This window comes from Pristiophorus japonicus, chromosome 4 (genome assembly GCF_044704955.1).
Source record: "Pristiophorus japonicus isolate sPriJap1 chromosome 4, sPriJap1.hap1, whole genome shotgun sequence".
Taxonomy (NCBI): domain Eukaryota; kingdom Metazoa; phylum Chordata; class Chondrichthyes; family Pristiophoridae; genus Pristiophorus; species Pristiophorus japonicus.
In genome coordinates this window covers 180,399,677-180,426,604 of record NC_091980.1, presented here as the reverse complement: position 1 = coordinate 180,426,604, position 26,928 = coordinate 180,399,677, and the positions used below count along the sequence as shown (strand labels likewise).

The following is a 26,928-nucleotide window of genomic DNA, read 5'->3' as shown; positions in this document are numbered from 1 at the left end:
CAAGTAAATACAAGCCTTGTCTGTGCAACCTGTCCTTCCTAATTTAACCCTTTTAGCCCCGGTATCATTCTGGTGAATCTGCTGAATTCCCTCCAAGGCCAATATAGCCTTCCTGAGGTGCTGTGTCCGGAACTGAGCGCAGTAGGTGACCAGAGCTTTATATAACTATAATGTAATATTCACTCCTTTTATAATCTAGCCCCCTTGAGATAAAGGTCAACATTCCATTAGCTTTTTAAATTATGCTTTTGTACCTGCCCACCAGCTTTCAGTGATGTCTGTACTTGGACTCCTAAATCTGTCTGCTCCTCCACAGTTCCAAGCTGCTCACCATTTAGAAAATGCACTGGTCTATTTCCCTTGGGTCCAAAGTGAATGACCTCACACTTGGCCACATTGAGCCACAAATACCTTTTTAATGTAGAAAATAACTTGAGGTGCTTTTGAGAATTGAGAAGAAATAGTGAAAAAGAATAAATGAACTATGCTAAGCCATGGTGGGAGAGTTAGGAGAGTTGCAAAGATAGAAAAAGAACTTGCGTTTATGTGGAGTCTTTCACACTCGCAAAACATTTCGAAGTGCTTCACAGGAATGAATTACTTTTTGAAAGAGTAGACACGGTTGTAAAACAGGACAGCACAGCAGCCATGATATGCACAGCAAGATCCCACAAACAACAATGAAATAAATGATTATGTACTGTAATTAGAGGATGTCTGAGTTGAGTGGGCTTTTTCGAGAGAGGAAGACAAGTTGTGGAAGGTTGCTTCACTTGCAACCTATGTTGGTTTGCCTCGACAGAATAGGTGTGGCTATAAGAAAAAACATTGCTCAATTTTCAGTGAATTTAAAAGGTAACTCATCTGTTCCATAATTAATTAAGGCTGAAAGTTGAGTTTCTGTCTTGCTAAACGGCAGCTGATACTCATGTCATAAATAGTACAGAGCATGTGATTCAGCTCCTGCTTTTTACTATAAATGGTGAGACCAAACATAAAGACTTAAAGTGAACTTTTCTTTTTGCAGAAAGGATGGTGGCCAGGTTTTCAGAAATCACTTACCATAAGCCCAATGTTTTTCTCTGTCCTCTCTTTCAGGGGTGCAGCTCCACAGGTGTGTCAACAGCCCTAATGTATTTCACCCAAGTGGTCATTCTTTATGTGTGAGCCCATAATGCTGGCCTGTGATCACGAGCATGAACATGGCTGATTATTCTTCTGCTCCCACATGATTTGCATGGTTCATTATGGTAACATGAGCATTTACCCAGAATCTCCTGGACTCTCTCGCTCCTTCCACCTTTCACCCCCTCCTCGCTTTCCGCTGCTGGTCACAAAAACAGTCAGTGTTGGCCAAAACGTGCAGTCATTGCCCCAGTCCTGCTGCTCCTGGTAATGCAGTGGTTTTATCAACATTTGTGAATTGTGTGCATCCATTGAAAGTGAATTTATTGCAGATTGGTGCATGCACCAATTTGCTTTTTAGAGCATACATGTAGGACTTGGCAAGATCATAAAAGTATAGGATGGAAGGCTCGGTCATCCATCAGTCTGGTCTCAAAAACAAATACAATACATCTCAATTGTTCCCTCCCTCAAATCTCTGTCCAATTCGCCCATATACTGTCTACTGCCACTGCTTCTTCACCTAGTCTGTTCGACACATCCAACCCCCACCCCATTCTCACCAGAAAAACAACAATCCCCACACTGGCACCAGATTTATTGTTCAGAATTGCATTTTCTTTCTGTGGCTGAAACAGCCCATGAGTCTATAAATAAGAATGCTGAAGACTCCCTAATTGGTTACTAGGCAAATGCACTGCATGGTGGTGTGCTGGGTGTTGGCGAGTTAGGCACTTTCTGCTGCGGCACGACAGTTGGCTTCAATGTCCCGATTGGTATCTGGAAATATATGGATGTGGACATTTAAGTGAAGGTGGGATTGCACTCTTCAGAGAGATGCCCAAGGTTCAATAGCCCATTGACTGCTCCAACCTTGCACAAAACTGCCATTAGGGGACCATCAGTGTTTATGGGGCTATACTTCAGTATCAGTGCACAGCCCTTGGGGAAGGGAAGGTGAGACAAGAAAAACAATCTTATCAGTAAGGAGCTGAAAACTTAATTTGTGGACCTACTTTCAAAAGTAGCTCAGTCCTGTAAATTAGGCACACATTTTATCACTTGCCTTCCAGCTGGATACCCAAAATATCTTGTCATACGAATATATGCTATGGCGTGTATTGGTAAATGGAAGCCCTATAAACATGTCTGGGTTTGTACTGGGATACGGATCTAATCTGCTGATTTTGATATTCAGTAGCTCATCAGTCATAAGTGACTAATCATTTTATTAGTCAGGCACAGAAGCTTGCCTTAAATAAATTGAAGAGCAATGATTTATTGACTCTCTAGAATGCCGTGCACACCTTTTATGGTAAGGCGTAGAATTCTGCCCATGGAGGAGCCTCGAGCAACACAACCCAGACTATTTTGAAATGTGTGTATGTATGATCTCTAATGGGCAAAACTGACTTTCCATTGAGCGGAAGTTGTTTTCTTGTTGAGCTGGGTTCACTTCACTGCTCTAGAATATATTGATATCAAAATGGGGTTGGGAGAAGAAGATTTTTTTAAATTCCGCTCATTCATTTAACTGGCATTGTTGTCATGCTAATGCAGACCTCTCGAATATCCAAGGACAGTAACTGGGGGTGTGTGTATAGCCAGTATTAAGATGAAACCAAGATAGCTGAATCATCATCTAGAACTGTATAAAACAATTCTCTCATCTTGTCCCTCAACCTTTTTTCCTCCATCCATATTATTCCCTGCCCCTCCTTGTGTGTCACATGTACCTTGTGTTTAACTGACACCATGTACAGTAGACACCTCAAGTCGCTGGAGAAATACCACCAACGATGTCTCTGCAAGATCCTACAAATCCTCTGGGAGGACAGGCGTATTAAAATTAGCTTGCTCGTCCAGGCCAACATCCCCAGCATTGAAGCACTGACCACACCTGATCAGCTCCGCTGGGCAGGCCACATAGTTTGCATGCCAGACACGAGACTCCTAAAGCAAGCGCTCTACTCAGAACTCCTTCACGGCAAACAAGCTAAAGGTGAGTAGCGGAAACGTTACAAGGGCACCCTCAAAGCCTCCCTGATAAAGTGCGACATCCCAACTGACACCTGGGAGTCCCTGGCCAAAGACCGCCCTAAGTGGAGGAAGTGCATCCGGGAGGGCGCTGAGCTCCTCGAGTTTCATCGCCGAGATTGTGCAGAAATCAAGCGCAGACAACGGAAAGAGCGTGCGGCAAACCAGTCCCACCCACCCCTTCCCTCAACGACTCTCTGTCCCACCTGTGACAGAGTGTGTGGCTCTCGTATTGGACTGTTCAGCCACCAAGAACTCACTTTGAGTGGAAGCAAGTTTTCCTCGATTCCGAGGGACTGCCTATGATGATAACGATGAGTGTTTAACTGATACCTCAGCATTGCCAGGCCAGTAACTAGGAGCTGCATAACATATTATATAAGGATCTATCCTGTGTTGTCCCAGAAACCAGGCACAGCAGAATTTTTACAGTGCTGAAGCTTGAAACCATCAGCTTGTGACACAAATTAACTGCTTTGACATTATAGTTTATCAGGCCGGAATTGCCCCTTTTTATAGCCGCGTTAGTGCCTCGGGAGCGGGGGGGAGGGAGATGGGTGCTAACGAGGCGTAATGGCAGTTTCGTCCGTGGGAGGAGCTAGCACCTCCGGGGGAAATTGCCTTGGAGATTTGGGGGGCACGATGTCGGAAGTGCTGTGCCCTGCGATTAGCACCCCAGGCCAGCGCACAACCGGTGATGACTTCGGCGCCATGCGCACTGATCCCTCACCACTCTGATCCCGCGTGGGAAATTGCCCCATGGGCCGTGAGGCTGGCATGGGCGGATGTCAAGCTGGCGGATATCCACCGCCGGGACGCCCCTTAAAGGGGAGGCCTTCAGCATCCTGGGCCGCCATTTTATTTTTTCGGCTGCCTCTTGCGTTGGCCCAACAATCATGTCAACCGAGCCACCATCATGCAGCCCGCCACCCCGTTTTGGGTGCTGGGCTGCTGGCCTGGTCAGTCGTGTCCCTGGTTGCCCAATGGCTGTCCAATAAAGGGCCTGCAGAGTGCGCAGCGACCCTCCCATTTAATTGAAGGGGAGGGGCGTTGTAACGCGCTAGCACTACGCGGATGCACTGCACAGTGCTGGCCTCCTCAGTGCGGTGCTAGACTCAGCGCCTTGCTGCCGCCCGGGAGTGCCCCTCCAAGGTAGTGGAGCACCAGAGACTGCTTCCTTTGAGGGGCGCACGGCCCAATTCTGCGTTGTTGGCAGGACTTCCGGGCTGGTTGATAAAAAGGCCCTGCCCTTGGAAGGTTACCACCCCCGATCGGGGCAAGTAGCAATTTAGCCCTCTGTCTTGAGAGAATCAGCTATCTGAGCTCTTCTCCAAGAAGGACATTGTTGCCGTTGCCATTTCCCTAATTAGGCTGTTGCCAGCCAGGGAGATGAAGAGGAAAACCAGTCATCCTTGATAGCAGTCTAAAAATATTTCTTGCAGGTGTATGTTAATGTGGCCACGTTAAAAAAGCGGCTATAGATATATCCGAGTTACTCGAAGGTGCACTTCTGTTTTGGTGATAAAGAGTAATCCCTGTACATAGAGAATATGTGTGGTATTTTGGCTTAAGCCTGTGTGCTGTCATTCTGTCCAGACTGCTTTAATTGCAGAGGTAAAATAGAGTACAGGGTACTACATTTAAGAAAAATTGTCATGAGAACATTAGGCCCGGAAACTGATTTAAAACAAGACTGCACTTGAATGCAGTTTATTTTGTCACAACATTTTAATTTTTCTGGTTTATTTTTCCCCACCCTCGTAATTATTTATATTCTCAGGAGTTCTTGTAACCTGGAGAGATTCTCCTGTGGGGTTTAACACACCATAAAATGTGTGTGGCAATAAAATCAGTACATGGACACGATAATGCCCTGTGACTCTTGGTCTCCCCTAAATGCTTGAAAAGCAAATGACTATATTCTCACTTAGCTGCTAATGTGTATTTTTAGTGCTGGATAACACTGGGTTTTCCTGCAATTTAATTCTTTTTGCGGTATCTAAGAATAGAACCAATGCCAAAGTGTTTAACTTGGCACAATGTCCATGGGTATTGTTTAAAAATCCTGACTTGTGTTTTCTTTGTGTTGGTGGGGGGAGGGGGAATCCAGCAATGTGGACTATAATAGAGTAGGATTTAATACTTAAAAGGCTAGTGGGGGTTTTCTGAAAAATTTGTACTTTCGCTCTTAATATGTAACCACCTCACCACAAAAGGATGTTGAAGACGAGAAAATTGGGCAAAGTTAATGCATTCATTTCATTTATGTTCCTGCAAGATGTGAAGTTCCAGGATTTGCTGGGCTGCCTGTTGCGGGAGCGAGTATACAAGTTGTTTTTCCATTGTGTGAAACCTGTGCTGGTGCTGGTGCTGCCTGTTCCTGCGGGCCGGGGTCATGTGCAGTTGGCTGCACGTCAAATTGTAGAAGCTACCAGGACTCGCTAAAATCAGCAGTTTGCTAGAGGCAGCGAAAGCAAATCTTCCCGACGGGCTTCTTTTTGTGAGTCTCAGCAGTTTTACGTTCTTCGCAGAGCTGGTTGCATGAGACCTGTGCTTTGGGAACTGGGGAAATGAGCCCAGGTGCCGAGGAGCCAGCAGATGCACCGGCTGTGCACTTGCAGCATTTTCTTTTAAGTACAGTTACACACTAGTCAGCAGACTTTACTTGGGTTGTATGTGTTTTGCATAAAATGACTGATTCCCAAAGTTGTCTGTGCGGTCTAGAAAAGAGCACGGAAAGAGTTGTGGCTGTGGAGTAGGAACTGACTGGTCTGTCTGAGAAGGGAGGCGTACCAGAATTGTTATTACCAACCTCCTGACCATTAATGGCTTGTGTTCACTGTGTCAGCTGTGGCTCAGTGGGTAGCACACTCGCCTCTGAGTCAGAAGTTTGTGGGTTCAAGTCCCACTCTGGAGACTTGAGCACACAAATCTAGGCTGACACTCCATTGTAGTGCTGCACTGTTGGAGGGACCGTCTGTCGGATGAGACGTTAAACCAAGGCTCTCTCAAGTGGACATAAAAGATCCCTTGGCACTACCTCGAAGAAGCACAGGGGAGTTATCCCGGTGGTTCTGGCCAATATTTATCCCTCAATCAAAATAACAAAAAAAACAGATTATCTAGTCATTATCAATTTGCTATTTGTGGGAGCTTGCTTGTGTGCAAATTGGCTGCCGAATTTCCTACATTACAACAGTGGCTACGCTCCAAAAGTACTTCATTGGCTGCAAAGTGCTTTGAGATGTCCGGTGGTCATGAAAGGCACTATATAAATCCAAGTCCTTCTTTCACCATTCAAATCTGGAGCATGTCAAGCAAAGCCTACTTTTGTATTGTTTCAGTCTGCGAATCGATTTTATGTATGAAACCGTATTGATCACCTTTTGAATTGACCACTGAATTCAATGGAAGGCAGCCGAATAAAAGTTAAATCATTTTCTTTTTTAAATTGGTTTGTGAGAATGGGCTTTCCTGTTTGACAGAATTATTGCATTATTTTTTTGCCGGCAGTATTCTTGAGCAGAATTCATTAAATTTGAACATGATTGGTTGTGCCTTGAGCTAATTATTATTGATGGTGAATTGTGCCAGAGGGGACAGTGTGAATATTGGTCAATAATTGATGAAGGCCTGTAATGTACTGTATTCATTTTAATAGGAGACTTTGGATCATTTGGGAAATAACTCCATTTTGCAATTTTCAGGAGCATTGCCAGAGCTGGGAATTGGTCATAACCAGAGTCATTCTGCGCTGATTAGTGAAAACACTCAGCAAATTGCTGGGACAGCAGCATTTTGAGAAAAAAAACACATGCTTAAAGCATCTGTGGTCAAAAGACTAAAACAACCCGTGTTGCCAGTCACAGAGCTGGCATTGGGTTATGGCTCTTCATAACTGTCTAATGGGAACATGGCCTCTTTATTGTGGCCTCTTTCTGTTGTAACTGGTGAATTTTGGCTTTCCTCATTATTCTGCCAAACTGGTAAATGGAGGCCTGTTTGTCATTTATAAATGTGTCTCCAGTGGGTTGAGATAATGAACTCTTGCGACAAATTTCCACGGGTCCTATCCCTATCTCCACTTCTTCCTGCCCCCTGAGAGCTGTGACAGTTTAAGTGCCTGTAGAGTCGAGGACTACCATATAATTTTGCTGTTTTGTGTTGCTGGCTTGTTGTCCTGCCTTTTTATTAATTCTCTTTTTCAAATATTACTACCTGCGTGACTGACTTAAGATACCTTTTTCATTATAAAATTTACAGCTGGCAGTCAAGGTGAGGTTCTCTCTGCATCTAGCTGGAGCTACAGTTAGTGAGATAAACGTGTCAGTTTCCTTCACTCTGGCAGCAGCAAAGACTCACTTTTTTCATGGATTCTACAAGCTGCCACTAGCTGCATGTTTACATGGCACCATTTTAAGGTGGAAGATAAATTAGGGAGAGTGGCACTGGGTGGCTGGTATAGCACCACTCTCTCAAAACCAGTACAAATATAGAAGCGCTCTGCTGGGTGGCTTTTAAAGAGAGGTTCTGATTAGCTGGACCCCTTCCACCTCCATTATTTAGCACCTAACCCTATTCCAACCAAATAGAACAAACTCCTCTAACATGGCCATAGATAGTGCAGGCACACACCCTACATAAACTGCCTCCATAATGTGGTAACAATGGTCAATAAATGGCTCAAATGCAGCATGGGGATTTGAAAGCTTCTACTTGGATCTCTGAATTTTAAGCTCTTTACTAGAACTTGCCAAATGATTTATTTCTGACAAACTGGTTCTTTGTTTTTCTTTTTCACTGCATCGTCATCATCCAACTGAAATGAGGGGTAGGTAACCAGTCCTTGGTGGACAACCCTTGGCTATAGTTCGAGTGGTGGTGCTGGTGAAGGGAAAGAGTCAGGTGAAGAGAGAGGGGTGGGGAATTAACTGGTGAGCTGATGTGCATGGTCTTGATTACATCTGTGAAGAGGTTTGTGGCACAATCCTCTCCAAGCCACCGTTTGAAAGAGCATTGCAGTGCTGCATGGTTTCTGTCTGTTGAGTGGAGCAAAGATCTTCGATTATGAGATATTTGTCCATTTTAAAATAAGGTTTTGGTAGTAATTCATCTGGCATTAAGATCTGCATTATCCTGCAAGTAACCAGACAGTTGTTTATTTTAGTAAACTATCTTGATGTAATAACCTGTGTACAAGCACAGTTACTACATTCAGGCCTTATTGAAACTAGTGCTGAAAGTAACAATGAAGTGATTATTGCATAGTGTATATGATGATTCAGTTAGTTAGATTGAATTCAGTTTGTGTGCTTCTCTAAATCCTTCTGAAGGCACAGGCTTGTGTATAGTTGCTGGCAGCCCTCTGGTGTGTCATCTTCATGTGTGAGTGTTACTCAACTAGTTGATCATGGAAGGCAACCCCACTGAGCGTGGCTGGTATCCTTACTGACTGTCCACACACACTCATAGAATCATAGAAATTTACAGCACGGAAAGAAGCCATTTCGGCCCATCATGTGCGCGCTGGCCGACAAAGAGCTATCCAGTCTCATCCCATTTTCCAGCTCCAGGTCCATAGCCCTGTAGGTTACAGCACGTCAAGTGCCCATCCAAACACTTTTTAAATGTGTGAGGGTTTCTGCCTCTACCACCCTTTCAGGCAGTGAGTTCCAGACCCCCACCATCCTCAGGATGAAGAAATTTCTCCTCAAATTCCCTCTAAACCTCCAACCACTTACTTTAAATCTATGCCCCCCTAGTTGTTGACCCCTCTGCTAAAGGAAATAGGTCATTCCTATCCACTCTATCTAGACTCCTCATAATTTTATACACCTCAATAAGGTCTCCCCTCAGACTCCCCTGTTCCAAAGAAAACAAACCCAGCCTATCCAATCTTTCCTCATAGCTAAACTGCTCCAGTCCAGGCAACATCCTTGTAAATCTCCTCTGTACCCTCTCTAATGCAATCACATCTTTCCTGTAATATGGTGACCAGAGCTGTATGCAGTACTCGAGCTGTGGCGTAACTGGTGTTTTATACAGTTTAAGCATAACTCGCGCTATCCAATGGGTTACTGGAGCGCAGTTGGGAGATGAAAGCTCTTTACTGCTCCCTTTTCACTGCCTCATCCACTCCCAGCCCCACAAGTGCTGAGGCGGATTCAAGGACCCCAAATGCTGGAGGCTAATATCATCCAACTTGGCACTGTTCAATGATCAAGTTTCAGAGCAGCTCTGACAACAACATCATGTATTTATATACCGCCTTTAACATTGTAAAACGTCTCGAGGCACTTCAGTTATACAGGTGCAGCGTCGAAATTCGGGATCGAAGCCGTTCCGGATTTCGGGCTTTTCCGGACTTTCAATCGTATTTCTGATGTCATAAATCCAGAAACACCCGAGCCCAGGTTCGGATATTTCTGGATTTTGGAACGTCAGAAAGGGGGCGGCGAGGAACTGTCCGGGCTGCTGGCCCCGCCAGGGAGGTGTTTGGGTGGGTCCCCGACATGGAAAGGCTGTTCGGGCGGGGTCCCGCCGAGGAGGGGCTGTTCGGGCGGGGTCCCGCCGAGGAGGAGCTGTTCGGGCGGGGTCCCGCCGAGGAGGGGCTGTTCGGGTGGGGTCCCGCCGAGGAGGAGCTGTTCGGGCGGGGTCCCGCCGAGGAGGAGCTGTTCGGGTGGGGTCCCGCCGAGGAGGAGCTGTTCGGGTGGGGTCCCGCTGAGGAGGGGCTGTTCGGGTGGGGTCCCGCCGAGGAGGGGCTGTTCGGGCGGGGTCCCGCCGAGGAGGGGCTGTTCGGGTGGGGTTCGGGCGGGGTCCCGCCGAGGAGGTGCTGTTCGGGCGGGGTCCCGCCGAGGAGGAGCTGTTCGGGCGGGGTCCTGCCGAGAAGGGGCTGTTCGGGCGGGGTCCCGCCGAGGAGGAGCTGTTCGGGCGGGGTCCCGCCGAGGAGGGGCTGTTCGGGCGGGGTCCCGCCGAGGAGGGGCTGTTCGGGCGGGGTCCCGCCGAGGAGGGGCTGTTCGGGCGGGGTCCCGCCGAGGAGGAGCTGTTCGGGCGGGGTCCCGCCGAGGAGGGGCTGTTCGGGCGGGGTCCCGCCGAGGAGGGGCTGTTTGAGCCGGTCCCGCCATGGAGAAGGTGTCCAGGCGGGCCCTGCCGCCAAGGAAGTGTTCAGGCCAATGGGCCCTGTCACAAAGGAGGTGTTGGGACGGGCCGGTGAGGGCAGCGGCAGCGGAACGAGGCCCCCGAGGTCGGGCAGCGGCGGCGCCCTGAGGTCGGCGGGTCCGGATTCCGGAACATTTTACGGATTCCGAACGACCCTGCCACCAATCAGTCCGGATTCCAGAACTCCAGATTTTCAATGCTGCACCTGTACGATAAAAAAGTAAATTTGACACTGAGCCAGATAAAAGGAAATTACAGCAGATGATCAAAAGCATGATCGAAGTGATAGGTTTTAAGGAGCGTCTCGAAGGAGGAAAAAGTGGTAGATAGGCAAAGAGGTTTAGGGAGGGAGTTGCAGAGCTTAGGGCCTGGACTGTAAAGATTAGCCTTCTACAGCTGTATTAATGTTTGGCTGCTTCAGTTTACCTACTGTAACCAATTTGATTTAAGGTTTTATCACATGCTGTTAGCTACAGTGAATATCAATAGTGTTTTGTTCTCCAAATTGCACTGAGTTTCTGTAGTATGGCTTTGTTCAGGTACAGAGCTCAGGTCATACACCACGTTGAGTCTCCAAGAGCTCTGGATGAATAACTATTCTCTACGCTGCCAAGCAGTGCAAGTAGGATCAGGATATTGCTTTTTTTTTAGAGGGAGGGGAATTGAGGACGTACAGAAGTCTGACGCACAACACACTGCATCTGAAACCAGTGGCCTGTGTGGTGTATTTCTATGATTGTGCGCATGATACAAACTTGCGGAGGTCATTCCTGGTCTGTGTCATTTCACAATGATTGCTGTTTATTTGCTCAACTGTACAAGGGAATCCTTACCAAAAAATTCATGAGAGTAAAATTGACGGGATTGCATAGTGCACAAGAAGGAGGGAAAGGATAGGATTTGTCTGAGCTGTGATCTTTTTCTTTTTCTGGTACAGTTGTTGAAAATGTGCAATCTTTCCACATGTTTAATAGTCACTCTACTGTACATTTTATTGAGCTAACCATGATATAGCGAACTGAAGACAATTAATTATCATCTGCCAAACAGGCTTGTTACATTCCATGGCTTGTAAAGGACTTAACGTTTGCAATGAAGACGACTTCTTAAACAGAGTTCAAACATGAAAGTACCACATAAAATTGAATCCATAAACTCCTGGAGCAAGCACCAAACCACTTTCCTGTCCAATGGGATGCACCAAAATACCAGCAACAGCGGCCAATTCCAGAGATTAAAGTCCATCATCGGTCTTTTGGGGGGATTGGGGTTAATCCTCCACCTCTGTTGTATCCCTGGTAGCAGAATAATTTTTTTTTTCTGTTGAATGGTAGATCCCTGGTAGCAGAAGAAAAATGTTTCTGTTGAATGGTGGATAATGAGCCTGCCAGTATAGAATAGAGTATTGCGGTTCTACGAGCTGAAGTGCCATCATGACTTGACATAATTGTCGTTCATTTTAACCAGTTCTCCGTCAAGCTGTTAAGTTGAAAGATAGAGATAAAATCAAAAGTAAAAACACAAAATGCTGGAAATACTCAGCAGGTCAGATAGCATCGACGGAGAGAGAAACAGAGTTAACCTTTCAGGTTGATGACCCTTTGTCAGAACTCGTGATGAAGGGTCGGTGACCTGTAACGTTAACTCCGTTTCTCTCTCCACAGACCTGCTGAATATTTCCAGCATGTTCTGTTCTTACTTCAGATTTCCAGCATCTGCAGTATTTTGCTTTTTGATAAAATCAAAAGACCCGTTTCCAGTTACTTCCATTCTGTGCACTCCAGGTATGTGTCAGGATATTTACAGGACAGAGCTTTGTGTGAGACCGTGCCTTGTCGCACAGCTCGCTAACCCCAATCTTTCCCCGTATGATATAAATGGACCTCAGAGCCCAAAAGTATATTAAACTTATTTGTATCATGTCCCCCTCCCAAAGCCAAGCATTTTCTGTATTCATATGCTTTAAAAAGAACATTGGGGGCACAGTGATTATCCTCCAGTTTCTGTTTGTAGAAGAGGTGGATCCCCTTCATTGTAATAGAGATTTAGGAGTAGCCAATACCAAAATATTTTGTTGATTTGATTTACTGCAGTGACTTCACTCGCTATCTGATAAAACACATCCAGTGCTGCATATTATCCATTTCCTGTGCTGGTGCTTGGAAATGGAACACCCGTCGGTCAAGCCCAGATCTTTTAGATGCAAAGTTCCTTCTACTTTAGCCAAGCTCAGAAAAGCACCCCTATTGCACCAGTTTTTACATTTCCTATGACCCACAGCAGTGATTTTTGTGGCAACTATTGTTGAATTAGGAGAACGTTGAGTGGAGTCGGCTCCTTCCCACTACAACACCAGCTTGCATTTATATAATCAGACAACAATGGATGCCGAGTCAAAGAAATATTAGGAGGAGCAAAAGCTTGGTCAAAGAGAAGGTTGGAGGCTACAGAGCTGGCAAGGCCATGGTTGGGTTTTAAACACACTGATCGTTTTAAGTTTGGAGGGGGGTGGGGAACTAGAAGCCAATGTAGGTCAGCAAAGACGGGATGATGGGGAATGGGACAGGATACGGGTCGCAGAGTTTTGGGTGAGCTGAAATTTATAAAGATGGGAGGCCAGCCAGAAGAGCGTTGGAATAGTTGAGTCTTGAAATGACAAAGACATGGATGAGGGTTTCAGCAGCAGATGAGCTGAGGCGGGAAATATTATGGAGCCTGAGAGAGTGGCCGGGGAGGGAGATGGAATAAGTGGCAAAGTAATGGAATTTGTAGTGTTGGGGGGAGGGGAAGGGCAATAGCTTTGATCTTCATAATGCTTAGCTGGAACAAATTGAAGCTCCTCTAAGACTGGATGTTGTGCAAATAGTCTGACAACACAGGCAGTGGAAGGGTTGAGAGAAGTGAAGGAGAGGTAGAGCTGGGTATCGTCATTTAACATGTGAAAGCTAACCCTATGTCTGTGGATGATATCGCCAAGGGGCAGCATGTAGATGAGGATGGGGCTCAGGACAGATCCTTTGGGGACTGCAGAGGACATAATCTACATTTTTATTTTACATATATAAGTAATCTGCTGCTGAAACCAATGGTACCCTTGTTAAATCTGTAGACACTAAAATAGAGAGAACAGTCTGTGCAGAGTATGCAGCTAACAATTTGTGGAAGGATTTAGATTAGCTGTTCAGAAAAATGTAAGTAAAATTTAATACAGAAAAATGTAAATGATTACATATTGGATGAAATAAGAATTGTAACTTACATATACAATGAATGGAATAGAATTAGAAGTGGGTAGATTATTTAAGTGGCTTGGGGGTAATAGTGAACTCGGTGTTTTTGATGTGTTGGAGCAATTTTTAAAAAACCACATGGAATATTGTATTGAGCCAAAGGCTCAAGTTTTATAATGCGCGAATCAGCTCATACTTGGAAGTACAGTGTTCAGTTATTTTTTCCAGAAGGAATGTACATGTTTTGCTGAGGGTCTGGAAACAATAAGACTCATCCTACGTGTAATTGGAATAAGCTGTGATGGGGGAAAAGGTTAACCTCTACAATCAGGAAAAGAGGAGATTAGGGAAGAAACTTATCAAAGGCATATGAAGTATTCAATAGTATCTAGATAAGACAGAAGTAGAAGGCCAAATCTTATTTCAAGGGGCACAACTGGATGGCATAGATTTTAAATTGGTTTAAAAAGTAAATATCAAACTGATATCTTGGAACATTTACTCAAAGGTTGAACATTTTTAAAATATTCCACCAAGGAAGATGGTAGAGTCAATGATATAGATCCTGGGCTTGCTGAATTAGTGAACTAGAGAGGTGAGCTTTGATTGGCTCACTGCCCCGTACTTGTCCTAGACTGCTCTTGTATCTCAATTCCCTTTTGCGTGATTCATCAATACTCCAAATCTTTTGGCAAGTCACTACTTCCCTTCCAAGTAGGCGAGAACAATGTGGGAGAAACGGCTTCAATCTCTGTTACGTAAATAATAGCTTAAAGGGAGGGACTCGGGTATGATTTGTGTGTTAGGGCAGGTTAGGTTGTACGCTCAGGAGGAGGAAGGTGTCTGGAAAAGGTTCTGCTCTATGTTAGCTTTCTATCTGTCTCCATAATGTATTAAAGAACGGAGAGGAAACTGGTTTGGCAGATTCTGTGTGCCCATAGTTCATGACAAGCCATGTGTGATACTTCTTTCATGTTAATGGAACATACTGATAGCTGACGTAACAAATACTCCCAGTGGACTCCCCAGTAAATTTCCAAATAATGCAGGCTACATGCAGTTTCTACTTTTTAATGGGGGGAGGACTGTTGATAGCTTTATATGCAACGGATAGTTCATGGGTCTGTAATTTTGTTTTACTTATGGGTATCTGCTTTACCTGATTATGACCTACAGTACTGTACCAAGGCTGAAGATCTCCGCTACACAACGGGCTGGATTTTCGGGTTTTGGGTTTTTTGGGTGAAAACGGTAGCGATACTTGAAAATTACCGTTTTCGCTGTGCTTCCGATTTTAGGCTGAACTTTTGGCCTTTGGTGCATCGCAAAGGGAGGCGTTGCACAATTATTCGCGGCGCAAAACACGAGTTTCGCCAACTTTAGTGCGGGGTCGTTTGCGAAAGGCCTTGGGAGGGGGAAAAAAAACCCAGTCGCAAAACTCTCGCAAATCCAGCCCTTGATGCCTTATTCCTTGACTTAAAAATATCTTTTGATGGCAACGGTTGAAAAAAAAATTGCTTGCTCCCTACTTCCCTGCTGGAAGATATAGAAAGTGTGGAATCCAAGATTGCATCAAAACATTTACTATTGTACATACAGCAGTCCTGCAGTACAAGTTTCAAAGTCCTTCCCTTCACTTTAGATAGAAGCATGAGAAAACAAGATGGGTCGAGTTATGGTTGTTGTTTGCCCAACTTGACAGCATAATAAATAGAAAATATGCTCAACAAATTATCTATTTCAGAAAATACTCTTTCAATTGATCCCTCTTCAAAAGTAGGAACACCCGAGACACTCTGCCCTTTCGCACACATCTGCAAAAATATGTTCCATCAATAGCACATAAGCTCACTTTGCGTTGGCAAACTTAATGACCTTTTGGGAATGTTAGGAGGTGTATTGGACTTTGGATCGACCAAGATTCCGTACCAGGCGATTACTTTGCCATTAGTATGTGGTAGCACCCCCACACAGCCAGCTCATTGAAAGGAGAAAGCAAGTTTATACAGGTTTTCTCCACGAGGATTGAGGAACCATATGGGCCCAAGACTTAGAGATAAGAATGAGTGCAAATATTTCAAAGGAATAATTTATTTGAGATTAATTGGAGTTTTATCAGAGGCTTTTATTGGTTGAAAGATTGTTTCTCTAATTTATTAAATCAGAGCATAACGCACTGTATCAGAAATGTTAAAAGGCCTTTGCGTCCCCTAGTATTTATAACTCGCCTTGAACACCTATTGTCTCAGGACCACCTTTTGTATATTAATCGATTTCAAAATTCTCTATTGCCTCGCCCCTCCCTATTTCAGTAACCTCCTCCAGTCCTACAACCCTTCGAGATCTCTCTGTTCCTCAAGTTCTGGCCTCTTGTACATCCCTGATTTCCTTTGCTCCATCATTGGCGGCGCTGCCTAGACCCTAAGCTCTAGAATTCTTTTCCAAACCTCTCCATCTCTCTCTCTCACTCCTCCTTTTAAGTTGCTCCTTAAAACCTACCTCTTTGACCAAGCTTTTAGTCACCTGTCCACATCTCTTTATGTGGTTCAGTCTCAATTGTTGTCCGATAATGCTCCTGTGAAGCACCTTGGGAAGTCTTAACTATAGAAATGCAAGTTGTTCTGTACCTGTTCTGCTGGGCTAGCTCCAATTTTGTAATAGAAGCCTGTATGTAAGATGGCAGGCAAAGCTAGAGGAGTATAACACTTAAACACGTACTGGTGTGGTGATGGCACTCCTGCTAATGCCTTTGGAGAAGTTGTCCTGCTAAGAGGGAAGCTGAGGTAAAATGTGACCTTTTTGGATAAGATGATCCTCTGTCCGGTTTTAGCCCCGAACACAGCGTACATTTCTAGTCTTGTGATCTTGGTGCTTCTTTAATTAGGAGTTCTTTCTCGCATGCCATGCCCCCTACATGTCATGCCCCATGTCCTACTTCATTCCAGCACAGTCATTTCAAGTTTCATTTGGCTGTCCTGAATGTAGCAGATCGGTGAGCATGGATATGCTTTTTGCATTCTGCCAATTTTTGATTTTGAAGGTATATAACACTAAATGGAAAAATAATGTTTTTTTTATTGAGGTATGCAACTGAGAATTGTGGTGGTATAACCGTCTTGCTTTATACATAGTACTTGCTTGATTGGAACCTTAAATCTAGCTTTTATTTGTTTGTTTAGGGCTTATTGCACATATCACTCTGCTATTTAAGAAATATGCGTGAGGGAAACCAGGGAATTATAAACCAGTTAGCCTCACGATTGTTGTCGGGAAATTACTAGGGTCTATAATTACTAGAATCTATAATTAAGGATAGAGTGACTGAACACCTTGAAAATTTTCAGCTGATCAGAGAGAGCCACCATGGATTTGTGAAAAGTAGGTCATGCTTGACGAACCTGGTTGAATTTTTTGAAGAGGTATCTAAAGTAGTGGACAGGAGAATGTCTATGGATGTTATTTACATGGACTTCCAGAAGGCATTCGATAAAGTCACTCCATAAAAGACTGTTGACTAAAGTTGAAGCTCATGGAATTGAAGGCAAATTATTGACCTGGTTAGGAAATTGGCTGAGCACAGGAGACAGGCAGTAGAGATAATGGGCAGGCACTCTAATTGGCAGGATATGACTAGTGGTGTCCCACAAGGATCTGTGTTGGGGCCTCAACTATTGATATTTATTAACAACTTGAATGATGGGATAGAAGGCCAGATGACCCTAAGATGAGCAGCATTGTAGGCAGTGTAGATACAAGCATAAAATTACAGTGATATTAATAGATTAAGCAAATGGGCAAAACTGTGGCAAGTGGATTTCAATGTCGGCAAATGTGAGGTCATTCACTTTGGATCTAAAAAGGATAGAACAGGGTACTTTCTAAATGGTGAAAGGTTAAAAACAGGAGATCCAAAGAGACTCGGTGGTCCAGGTACATCGATCATCAAAATGTCATGAACGGGTACAGAAAATAATCAAAAGGCTAATGGAATTCTGGCCTTTATACCTACAGGACTGGAATAAAAGGGGGTAGAAGTTATGCTAGAACTATATAGATCCCTGGTTAGACCACACCTGGAATTCTGTGAGCAGTTCTGGGCATCACACCTTCGGAGGGAGTGCAGCATGGATTTACCAGAATGATACCTGGACTCCAAGGGTTAAATTGCGAGGAGAGATTACACAATCAAGGGGGTGGTATTCTCTGGAATTTACAAGGTTAAGACTTGATTTGATCGAAGTTCTCAATAAATTAAGGGGAACTGATCAGGTACATAGAGAGAAACTATTTCCTCTGGTTGAGGAGTCTCGGACTAGGGAGCATAGTCTAAAAATTAGAGCTAGGCCTTTCAGGAGTGAAGTTAGGATAGACTACACACAAAGGGTGATAGAAAATTGGAACTCTCTTCTGTAAATGGCAGTTGATGCTAGATCAATTAATTTTAAATCTGAGATGGATAGATTTTTGTTAAGCAAAGCTATTAAAGGATGTAGGGAAAAGGTGGGTATATGGAGTTAGGTCACAGTTTAGCCATGATCTCATTGAATGACGGAACAGGCTCGAGAGGCTAAATGGCCTACTTCTATTCCTATGTTAGCTTTGTATGTTGGATCTGCAAATTTCAGGCTCTGTGGACTGGATTATTCTTGGACCTCATTTGCAATTTTAACCAAATATTGAGTAATTTTCATTTCAAGAGATTGAAGTTCCAAAAAGTGGATCTCCTCTGGTGTTGTCCAAGATGTGTTGAAGGATACCAGCCATTTTTTGAACAGTCATGCTATAAAAAGCTTAGATAAGAGCTTTAAGTTCATTAAAACTTTAAAATAATCATCTACAAAGTAGTCACTAGGTAAAAAGCCAAGTTGCAAAATTTAATTGGTATTTAAAAAGTTGCAATGCATTAACAATTAGACTTGTAAAATGCTAAAATTTACCTCATGAACAGATATCAGGAGTGTGAAATGAAAGTAAATTTCTGTTTCAAATAAATGTACATGTCCCTGGGGAGGTTGGGTCAGACTTCATATGATTATACACATGTGAAGTGTAAGTGTAAACATAAATGCCAAACAACATCAAGTAATTGCAAGAAAACTGCAAAAATGAGTACAAAGTTGAAAATACAAACCTTTACTGCTGGTGCTCGATGACGTTTGCACTGAGAGCTGGACCTGACACTACTTGTAAACAATTCTAGTGGGGAGGGTGGTGGCCATAAATGCAGCAAAATTGGAAAAACAGTAATTAAATCCTTTTTATAAAGCGTGGGAAAAAAATACAGTAATGTACTAAAAAGATTCTAGTGGAAAATAGGTCACATTTACACCCATTTTAATTCAAACAAAACACCTTTTTAAAAAAAAAACAGCAATTGTTTTTTAAAAGGCAAATCGAAATAGACCTAGCCTCCCAGGAAAGGGATCTAGTGTGGATTAATCCCTGATTTCAATGTCAAGCTTTGACTATTGGGTAATAGGACCTGATCTGTCTGACTCGGTGCTTTACCCAGTCGGGCCATCAGGAGAGTTATTCCCAACATATTAAAGATACTTTATTCTCTTGAAAACTTTAGGCCTCTCTGTGCCAAACACGGCCATTATCTGTACTGTGAAGATAAAAAAGTGATGTATTCCCAAGATACTAGCACTGCCAGTAAATGTATGCCGGGAAATGTGCCTGGGACGATGTGCTTGCTTATTCTCTCTCTCCTTTCCCCTCGCTCCACCACTGGTGCCTGTCGTCTACCCTACAGTCTGCATGCTTCCCAGTAGCATAGTCAAGGTTGGGAGAAAACACTTTACTTGCTCTTTTTACGACAAAGCATGTCCGAGTACAGGAGGCTGCCACAACACCACATTTCAAGATGTGCTGAATCCATGGATGTTTGTTGATTGCATGGTGATGTTTTGCCAGTATTTCAGACAGGAGAAGGCCAGTGGATGACTGTTTTTTTTTAAAAACAGGAAATATAAACAATTGCTGGTTTATTTGTTAATATCAAATGCATATTTCTGAAGTACACAGCTTTCATTGTTTTTGAATAATAATTGAATCTGTGTGTATAAACACAAGAAGGCAATGTGGATATCCTGATGTGCCTTAGTGGAACTCTTGGCACCGGAGCAAAGATTTGGTGGGGTGCCAAAAAAGCTGCGGCACTTCTTGCGGAAATATTGGTAACATGACAGAAGGTACAGTGGGGGAATTGACAATTTATCGTGATGTCTCTTCTGTATTTGTTTAACTAATTAGTTTAAATTTTGATGGTTGTAATGTCTTTCACAGGATTACTTTGAATACATATGCCATTGTCATTTCGCACATCTGTGTCTGGGGGGATTTGTTATATTTTACAGAGTAACTAGAGCAGATTTGATGACTCTTTTGTTTTAAAAACAAGTACGGATGCAGTCCTGTATCATTCGTCTTCGTGCATCCCTATGGAGTAATTTTCCTGCTACTTGAGCCTTTGCACATGGCCTCTGCCAAGGTCAGAAGTTGGTGATTATTTTGCTTAATAATGAAAATGTGCTTTTCTCTTTTCCACGCTGTGATTCATGGGGAGCAACTGAGAATCAAACAATATGCTGGTAGTAAGTGAAAGGGTTCTGTGGTGATCTTTTACCCTTTATTGTGATGTGTTGCAAGGGGTTGAAGAATTCCATGTTGCCTGTCAAAATTGGTGGAAGTGCTGCTATTTTTTGTTTGATTGAAGATTGTAATTCAGCATGGGTTTCTCTCCTGTGATTTCGAAGGAGGCTGATGCCTTGTCGTTCATTGAATGCTGGAGGATATTTATGATTGGAAGCGACTATCTTTAGTTCAATCTTTAACATTTTGTTAAGAAAATCTACAGAATCGGAGAACTGTCTTGTGCAGTACCTTTTGTCGTTTCTACGTTGATTTAGAAAATAATTTGACGTTATTCGGAGTATTTCCCTTTCAGAGTCGAAGCAAAATGATTCTCATCACATTACTGTTTGTGAGAGTTTTCTTGTGCGCAAATTAGCTGCTGCATTTCCCACATTACTAGTGTCTCCAAAAGTACTTCATTGGTTGTAAAGCACTTTGAGATGTCCGGTGGTCGTGAAAAGTGCAAGTCTTTCTTTCTGTTCATGTTTTACCAGTAGATCGGTTATGTCATTGCTGATGGTGAGCCAGAGAATTTTCTGTTTTATAACAATAGGGTCTTTTATGCCTTGCAGAGCTTTGCATCAGGGCCACTGATTTACATTGACTAAATAAGTCAAATTCCATTTTCATTTATGGTATTCTGGTGTTTTTGGATTGAGTTCTACAACTCCATCAACAATTCTGTGAAACTATCAGTGGCCTTTATTTTGTATATATTCTTACCTATGTATTTACTATTCTTTATCATATTTAAAGCTGAGAATATACAGCATGCTTATCAGTATTGGGTAGGATAAATTGGGGGTTTATCTGCACTTGCGGGATGGTTTGGTAGCACTGGGGGATGTTCTTGGGCCTTGGTGGTATTGAGATGGGTGTCCTAGAGCTTGGCAGTTCTGTGGTAGGTTTCTGGAATTTGGCAGCAGCAGAATGACCTTTTGATCTGACATCACTGTGGAATGGAAACCTGAAGTTTGGCAGAACTAGGGGTGGAATGTAAGGTTTGGTTCACTAGTGGGTTCTTGATGCCTGTCAGCAGGGAAGGGATGGCGGGGCATGGGTCTGATAGCACAGAGTGGTGAGGAATGAGGGAAGAATCACATGTCTGGCCGTATTTTATGATTTTCTAAGGGAACTCTGTAAACACTGAATTTGGTATTTTGCGATTGCAATTTCACCTGTCTCACAGCTACCAATGCTAACAATAACACATGTGTTCACTGAATTTTGAAACCTTTAATTTTTTTTAATGCAAATTTTAGGATGAATGAAGTCTGTCTTTCCTCCTCGCTCTTAATGCTTTGTTTGAAGTTTATAAAACAAAAAACAAAAGCTATCCACTATTTTCACGTGCTCACACACATTCATCCTCACTATTTTAGAAAACACTTAAAATGAAAATGATCTGAATCAAACATTAAAAATTTGACTCTTGGCATTTCTTAAAATAATTTTGGAAAACAACTGAGCAGAGACTGTTAGAAACTAACGGAAAATATTCCATCTGTGCAGCTGACAATAGCACTTGTGCATTCTGGGAAATTAGGTACATTGCACACATTTAGACTTTTATTGCAGCTTTGGGTGAAAATATCAAATCCAAGTCCAGGCTTTTGCAAGAGACTGAGGTCTTCAACTAAAAACTTGAATGCAGGCATTAAAATCACAAGACAATCTGATGAATAAAGGTTATAATATTGAGAAATATTTAACTTTTTGAATTTTGTTTAAATCCTTATGCTGGACATTAGAATTTTTAATTACTGACAGGGGGCAAAAAAATACACATGAGATTTTAGAAAGCATTGTATCCCACTCACCTGTCATTGCAGTCCTACGTTGGCTCCCGCCGCCCGATTTCGTCCCTCGTGGAGGTTGGTGGCGGGTCAAACCATTAACCAAAGTCGAGACTTGGTCTCGCTGGTGAAACCTAAGTGCCAGGCTGGATAACCTGAAGGGGGCTGGAGACAGACAGAGGCGAGCAGGCAGGGCTGAAGGTTGAGGCCGGGTGGAGGCCACCCGAGGCCGGGAAAGTCAAAAATCCCGATTTCTGGATGTCCGATGAGGTCGGATTCGGCCGCCTTACCGGGCCTGCGGTTGGTGGTTTCCTGCTTGGGCAAGCGAGTCGGCCCGGCAAACCCGGTCCTCCAATTCCTCAAGTATTTTGAGCGATTTGTACCTGTAGAGTACCTGTACCACCGAGTGACCAGAGCCTGCAATTGCATAATTATGTTTTTAAGCCGGTACTGTCTATCTTTCTGGAGGGAGAAGGCTGAAGGATAGCAATTTTAATATTAAACTCGTGTAGCTAGCTAATATGTTTGCTGTTAACATCAACTGCAACATTTTGAAGTGACACAATACTTTCTCTTTCTCAATAATAACCAGAGAATGGTGCAACATTTGGATGTGCCTTAGTGGGCATCTTGAACATGTCAAAGCTAAGGCCAGTCTGGATGACACCCATCTCGGCACAAACCATTGGTTAAATCTGGAACTTTCCTTGCACGTTGCTGATCAGCTGGCACTTTTATCAGGATGCCTACAATTGAAATTTTCCATTATACAGCTGATGGTATTTGTCATTTGCTTGGATTGCTTATGTTCATGTACTCAGATGGCAAAACTTCTATAAGCATGTTGCCATGTTAATCTATTCCAATGTGATTACATTTTCAGCCAGTGGTTGTCTCTTTTGCTCATTCTTCACCCACTTAAAGTCCTGTACTAACATCAAAAAATTGCAGAGTATAATCCAGCTATATATCTACTTTGATATAATCTACTTTGAAGGCAGCTAAGAATGTGAGATGCACTATCCCCTCCTTTTCTCCTTTTACAGTAGTTACTGAATCAGAATAAATGCATCCATTAACAGCTCTGTGAAATTATATATTTCTTATGTACTCTCTGACTTTTTAAACATAATGCAATAAAGATTACAATTGCAATTGAATGGCTGTTTAATTTGTTGAAACCTTATTCAGCAGAACATTTACTCTAGGTATGTAGGTCATATGTAGCAATTAGAAACAGTGTTGATATTTTTAACCCCCTGCAATACAAGAGGAAACATGACTGAGTGTGGCAGAGAACAGTGGCATTGGGAAGATTTGACATTTCCCATGTGACAGAATCTTTTAATAGTGCACTGATGTTTGGAAACTGCTGCTGTCTATATCTGGGGTTTATTGGCTTGTGTAAAGAGAACAGTATTTCCTCTTCCTCAGTCTGTTACACAAATCATTTTACTGCATTAAAAACAAGCATATAAGTTGGCTGGATGTTGAGCAGTTGGTAACGGTAGCAACGCGTATCTTTCAGCTTTTGGATGGGTACGAGTACACTTGTTTAAGCTTGTGTTTGAACACTAGACCTGGTTTTCACTCCCTATGAATTGTAGAAATGAATCCGCATGGTAGCACAGTGCAAGTGCAAGTTACTGTTGATGCATATTGTTGAGCTGAGTCGTGTTGAGCTAAGTACTAGGGAATTGAAAATACTAAGTAGCAGCTACTTGGTCATTTAGCCTTTATTGCTCCAGTTCAGCACAAGCAAAGTCCACATTAGAGCTTCCATAACTTCCAGTGGTTGTGGAAAACTCTACATTGCCTCTGACAAACTGAAAGTACATGAGTGAAGATTCTGCCACTTTCCAAGTGCCCCATGAGGATCTGCCCTGCTGAGCAAAGGTAATTCATCCCATCAATCCTGTTTATTCCGCAGACCATCTACACCCTACAGTATAGCAGTTTTCATATTACCTGGAGCTGATGCAAACATTACATGCCAGCTAGTGGCAACATCAAAGGTAAACTTGCCTGCTTTTGCTAAAGTTGGTAATTGAAAGAGCCAGGGTTGCACTCCTATTATGAAAGTGCCACTGACCTGGATCTTGTGCACTGGTCCAATATTAAAAACAGTTTATTATTGATTGTAAATCCCACCCATTTAAAATTGGACGGGGTGTAAATCAGGTGTCTGACCTGAACCCGCCCCATTCTCGCCGAGCGGGTTGGCTTAAAATCAGGTTTGAGTTCTCAAACAGGAGTGGAAGCCCTGGGCTCTTTTGTCTTTTCTAATACTGATACGGGTTGACAGAATGTACATCATAAGTGTGCAATACATGGAATTGAATTAGCCCAAACAGATTTATAAAGGGGTCTGTGAGTGTCTGTGGACACGTCACTTTCAACATCCAAACAACATGGCAAAGGAATTTAAAAGAAGCGGAGATATCCATAAATGTGGAAAACAAGCCCAGGGATTATGCTGATGATTCATTCCTCAGACTGCACTTGGAGGACACTGTTCACTTCTGGTCACCATGCTACATAGAAAATGTATGTGGATTGGAAAGGGTGAAGAGATGAGCAATGAGAGTTATCCCAAATGTAAAGACAATATCTATGAGGATGTGTTAGAAAAGCTGAAAGAATTTAGTTAAGCGGAAAACTGAAATATTTTTTAAAAACCTGCGTTTATATAGCACCTTTCACAACATGAGGGCTTTACAGCCAATGAAGTACTTTTGAAGTGTAGTCACTTGTAATGTAGGGAAATCATTAAGGGCCAGCTGGAAGGAGCACTTCGAAGATCTCCTTAATCTAGACACTGCCTTTGACACGAGTGTCCTTGACTCCATCCTGCAGCATGCTACCATCTCGGCAAAACCCCAGCCCTGCACGAGGTAGAAAAGGTCATCCGTCAGCTCAAGAACAGGGAAGGTCATCGCTAGAATCCTCCTCAACCGTCATCTCCCTGTGGCTGAAGAGCACCTCCCAGAGTCACAATGCGGATTCTGTCCACTAAGGGTTACAACGGACGTGATCTTCACCGCGCGACAATTACAGAGAAATGCAGGGAACAGCATCAACCCTTGTACATGGCCGCCTTTGACCTCCCAAAGGCCTTTGACACGGTCAACCGCAAGGGACTATGGAACATCCTCCTCCGTTTAACGTCTCATCCGAAAGATGCCACCTCCAAAAGTGCAGCACTCCCTCAGTACTGCACTGGACTGTCAGCCTAAATTATGTGCTCAAGTATCGCGTAGGGCATGAACCCACGACCTCTGACTTGGAAAAGAGTGCTACCACTGAACTATTAAATGGCATAGATAAGTAAGTCTCGAGTATTACCCTGTATATCAAAGTTGCTCAGAAGAGATAAATAAATGAATGTAATAAAAATGAATTTAAAACTGCTGTCAGAAAAACTATCTTCACTCGGTGATAAATGTTTGCAATAATTTTCCAGCAGGGGAATAAAGGCGAAATCTTTTGAGTATGTTCAAAATACAATTGGTGTTAAAATGGGGGAATTAGGATACAAGAATCATAAGCTGCAGCCAGCCAATTGCCATTTTCTCTTCTGATTTTTAAAAATGTAACTTTTATTTTCACCTCATCCCAAATTCTGCCGACTGAAGTCAACTGTGGCATTTCTGCTGCTAGCTGGCTGAGGTTAGCTAAAGCTGCAGACATCAGGGATGGAGCCTAAGATTTCCCTGGTGTCTGTGGCTTAATACAACAGTAAATTGTGCATTTACCTACTTAGCCACCAGGTGAATTGGTTTGAGATAATTTTATACCATTTTCCCTTTTCCCTCCTACGTTCCAAATGTATAGGCAAAATAAGGAGGATGATTTTTGTACCTTGTGTGGGTGACATTTGTACTTAAATTTTATAAATTGTAATTATTGTATTTAAAGAGCACACGTGCATTTCCGGTCCGAGAGTCACAAACGTGACTTGCACAGGCTGAAAGTAATTGCTGTATTGGAGCCAGTGCCATTGAATGGGTGTGACTGTGGATGTACAGTTCTGTATGCTTTTTAATAACTGGTTTGATCCACCTGTCTGGAGAGTTACATCTATTCTGACTCTTGTCCAATTCTGCCAGCTGATGGGTCCAAAATGAAACAGCAGTAGGAGACCACCTGAAGACAGTCTACAAAGGAAGCTCCTGAACATGCACTGTACTCTCATATAAGAGGTTAGCAATAAAAAAATTATGCTGTGATGTACCCTAGCTATATTCCTTCTCTTTGTGCAAAGTGTTTTGGCATATCATTTTCTATCTAACAATGGCTGACTCTTTAGTTCAGTAAGAGTAATTGCCATTTTGAAAACATTCCTATAGCTTTCAAACTACGAGTTTTTTGTTGGGATCCAGCTATTGTTCTGTATTCTGTTCTGTTGATTGTTTTTCACACATATATGTAACCAGCTCAGCTTTAACCTGAAGAGAAAGAAATGGGTTAACTCTAAGTGGGCTACTTGGATTACATAAGAACATAAGAACATAAGAATTAGGAACAGTAGTAGGCCATCTAGCCCCTCGAGCCTGCTCCGCCATTAAAAAAGATAATGGCTGATCTGGCCGTGGACTCAGCTCCACTTACCCGCCCGCTCCCCGTAACCCTTAATTCCCTTATTGGTTAAAAATCTATCTATCTGTGATTTGAATACATTCAATGAGCCAGCCTCAACTGCTTCCTTGGGCAGAAAATTCCACAGATTCACAACCCTCTGGGAGAAGAAATTCCTTCTCAACCCGGTTTTAAATAGCCTCCCCTGTATTTTGAGGCTGTGCCCCCTAGTTCTAGTCTCCCCGACCAGTGGAAACAACCTCTCTGCCTCTATCTTGTCTATCCCTTTCATTATTTTAAATATTTCTATAAGATCACTCCTCATCCTTCTGAACTCCAACGAGTAAAGATCCAGTCTGCTCAATCTA

The 26,928-nt window shown here is 43.1% G+C and overlaps 1 protein-coding gene across 11 annotated transcripts in view; it reads left to right on the top strand.

Moving 5' to 3' along the window:
* sipa1l1 (signal-induced proliferation-associated 1 like 1) overlaps positions 1-26,928 on the top strand; it is a 459,559-nt gene that overhangs the window by 70,625 nt on the left and 362,006 nt on the right. Inside the window, exon 1 of one of the 11 annotated variants that reach the window (XM_070878862.1) lies at positions 26,161-26,184. The exons of the other annotated variants lie outside the window; for them this stretch is intronic. The gene's annotated coding sequence lies outside the window, so the exon portion shown is untranslated. Of the gene's footprint in view, positions 1-26,160; positions 26,185-26,928 lie in introns of those variants that run through there. 11 annotated transcript variants of the gene reach the window in all.